Raw genomic sequence first — 3,348 nt, 5'->3', positions numbered from 1 at the left:
ATTTAGGAAAGAAAAATGTTTGTGCTTGATGGAAATATTGACGGTCACGGTGCGTGTTTGATGAGGAAGGTTGGAAGGGAGAAGCGATGAAGAGGAGGAGAAGCAGAGAGGGGAGGAGGGGAGGAGGGGAAGAAGCTTGTGCAAATACAGGAACATCATATCAGTGGACTGTGGTGACACTTTGAGTGCAGTGTACTTTTTGAAATGATTTCAGCCATGCCAGCTTTTGTCACCTTTGTGTGAGTGTGTGTGTGTGTGTGTGTGTGTGTGTGAGAGAGAGAGAGAGAGAGAGAGAGAGAGAGAGAGAGAGAGAGAGAGAGAGAGAGAGAGAGAGCAGCGAATGGCCATGCAGAGACAGAAAATTGCTACTAGAGATAACACATGATGAACTGTGATTCATATAGTGGTTGAGTGGAGTGGGCGGTAGATACGTTTAGTGCAACTTCAAACTCACAATATCTATAGTGTGAGAGCGAGGGGGGAGGTGTGTGGGTGGGTGGGTGGGGGACACACACACACACACACCGCACAGTGTCAAAAGTCAGCTGTATACCCACCGACACCAGTTTTTCTCAGTTGCACAAACACAATAGGAGAAATTGCATCACTTTCACCCGGTGCTCATTAGAGGCGAGCTCGCACAGTGGCACGTCCAGCAGTGAGCCTCGGCTAACGGGTTGCGACACCGAGCCACAGCGAATGTTAAACCTTGTCAGCCAAGTGCAAAAGTGGACTTTGCTTTTCAGTCGCTGTGGTTTAAAGGGTGGGGAGGAAAAAACTGCTCCCATGTTCAATTATCAGCCGAGGAAAAAGGTTGGCGGACAAATGAGAGAACGAGGCACGTAGACGATCTTTTGTGACTTAAAAGATAATTTTAACTCTTGTGCTAAGGACAACGCAGCGCACCCCAGCTTGACCTTTAAGCTGGAGAAATAAATAAAAAAAACATTAAAGTAACAGGGAAGAAGAGCCGTGGATCCATTGTTTCTGGCGTTCCAACTTCAGTGAGCGTCTTCTCTTTGTTATGTCTCCATTGATCAATGAACTAGAATACTTGATTCCAGCACAGCATTACTTTTTCATTATAAGTGGTATCATAGTCATGTTATCAATAATTCACCCAAGGGAAAGAATATAGGATGTTCTTCTGACAGCATGCGAAGACTGATTATGCAATACAACCAATAAACTCTATCTTCTACTCAAAACACAAGTTATATAATGATCTCAAAACTACGAGTCATATCAGGGATTGCTTTAAGTTCAAGTGCATCGATTCTGGCTGGTTTTTATCACTGTTTCGCAGATTTGTCTCAGATTCACCAAGGTATACATAAGGTAACCGGAATCTGTGTTCTTCTCGTGTTCGACACAAACAGGAGAACATATGTATTCCTCTGAGAAGTCGGTGAAATCGGATGTTATGGTGCAACACTACAGAGGAGCTGGACGCCAAAAGATACATGGATTCCTTGCTGGGTGTGTTGGGGGATTAGACCCAAAGATCGTTTGATATTGTTCTTCTTCCTTTGTATTCGCAGCTCGCCATCCGGGTAGTGGAGGCAGCAGCAGGAGTAGGAGTACAAGTGGCAGGCGTAACATTATTTTAATAGCAGTGTCGAGGGAATAGTGCAAGTGGTAGACACAGTAGTAGCAGTTGCAAAGAAAGTATCATCGTGTTGTAAACAATGTTCCTGTAAAAAAATATTTCCACATAACATCATTTGATATTTGAACTTAATGCCGTGATCAACTTGATCTCGTCAACTGTGAGGTCATCTCATCTGACCGAGCACGGAGCACTGACCATGAACGGCCCCCGACCCGATTCCCTTAGCAGGCCACTGGCCGAGGATGAGCCGCAACGAGAACCAACCTATTCCGTTCATCACTGGTACAAATGTGCTTGGCATGCTATGCAATGGCAAACACACACATGCGAGCAGAGGCACACACACGCGTCCACAGAGTCACACACACGCGTCCACAGAGTCACATGACACAAACAGGAGTCATTAATCCACCTCTGTAGCTCTGAGAATAAAGGCATGAACGCACCTAAACGTTATTAAAGTCTGTACGACATTCAATGAAGCAACATTAATCTATACTTTTCTTTAAATAAACATGACTTATTAGTCTGCACTTGAACGCATCTTCCTGTCCACACGTCTGTCTGTTTACCCAGCGTCAGTACAGTTGAGTATTGTCCTCCATGTACAGGTTTGCAGGCTGATTAATTGCCTGACAGGCTGGCTAAATGGCCAGTTGATAAAAAGGCTGGCAGAGTACCTGAACGCATCCCCTGAACGGCTGGATGACCGACCGACCGACTGACTTATAGACAGCTATTAAAATCAAAATGCTCGTCTTCCTGACTGGATCACTGTCTTCCTGTACACCGAGCCTCGAAGGAAGCCAGCTCCCCAGTCTCCCCAGCCAATAAGTACAGCACAGAGCCCAGAAGCAGATGGCTGCACTGGCTCAAGCCGGAGCTATGTAAATGCCAGTGATTATATGAGAGAGATATTAATCCTGCAACCTGCAAGTCGGTGGAGACGATGCCCGGCTCAGGTGACTCTTTCAAAGACCCCTTTATGTTTTTCCTGCCACAGCCGACATGTTCCAACATCTCATTCTCTACCCAGCTCGTACCTGCTCTGTAATTGGTCATTAGGGTTTTTAAAGCCCGTGTCAAGTGAACAATGTTAAATTAAGGGGGGCCATTATATCTAATAGACATTATTTCCACAAAATATAATCGCTGAGCCATTCATTAGACTTAAGGTCTGCAAAGAGATGAAAAGGCGCGGTGATTGTGATGGATCACAATTAGGTGTGCTCCGCTCCTCGAGAACAATTCACCTCGTATTCCGGGATGGGTAGCAATTCAATTACGTCAATTCAGGAAGCACAATTACTTGGGGAAGATAAGGGAACACACTTCGAAATACAATGTCCCTTTGACGGAGGGGGGGGGGGGGGGGGGAGACGGGACTTCAGAAGGAGTTTGTTAATTAGTTCCTTATTCAACAAAACAGGGATTTAATTAACCATTGCATGATATGTGACTCTGGGTTTGATTCCACGCGAACACATATTGCAGCCTCGTAGGCGGCTGCTTGGCGGAGCTTGCACATTTGCTGTAAGAAACTTTCCAAAACTGGCTGACCTATCGAGGGGAGGGGAGCTGTCAGAAGGCAGAATCAGAGTGAGTGTGTGTGTTTGTGTGTGTGTTGTCGAGCTGTGGAAGTAATTCACGTTTTTCTGTGGGAAACACTGGACTGTCACTGGGAGAAGACGAATCAGGTGCAGAAGCAGGATGTTTTAGTGTTCACCCCCCTCCAC

This window comes from Platichthys flesus, chromosome 15 (assembly GCF_949316205.1).
Source record: "Platichthys flesus chromosome 15, fPlaFle2.1, whole genome shotgun sequence".
Lineage (NCBI taxonomy): Eukaryota > Metazoa > Chordata > Actinopteri > Pleuronectiformes > Pleuronectidae > Platichthys > Platichthys flesus.
The sequence above is the reverse complement of the archived record's forward strand: the minus strand, read 5'-3'. Positions refer to the sequence as shown.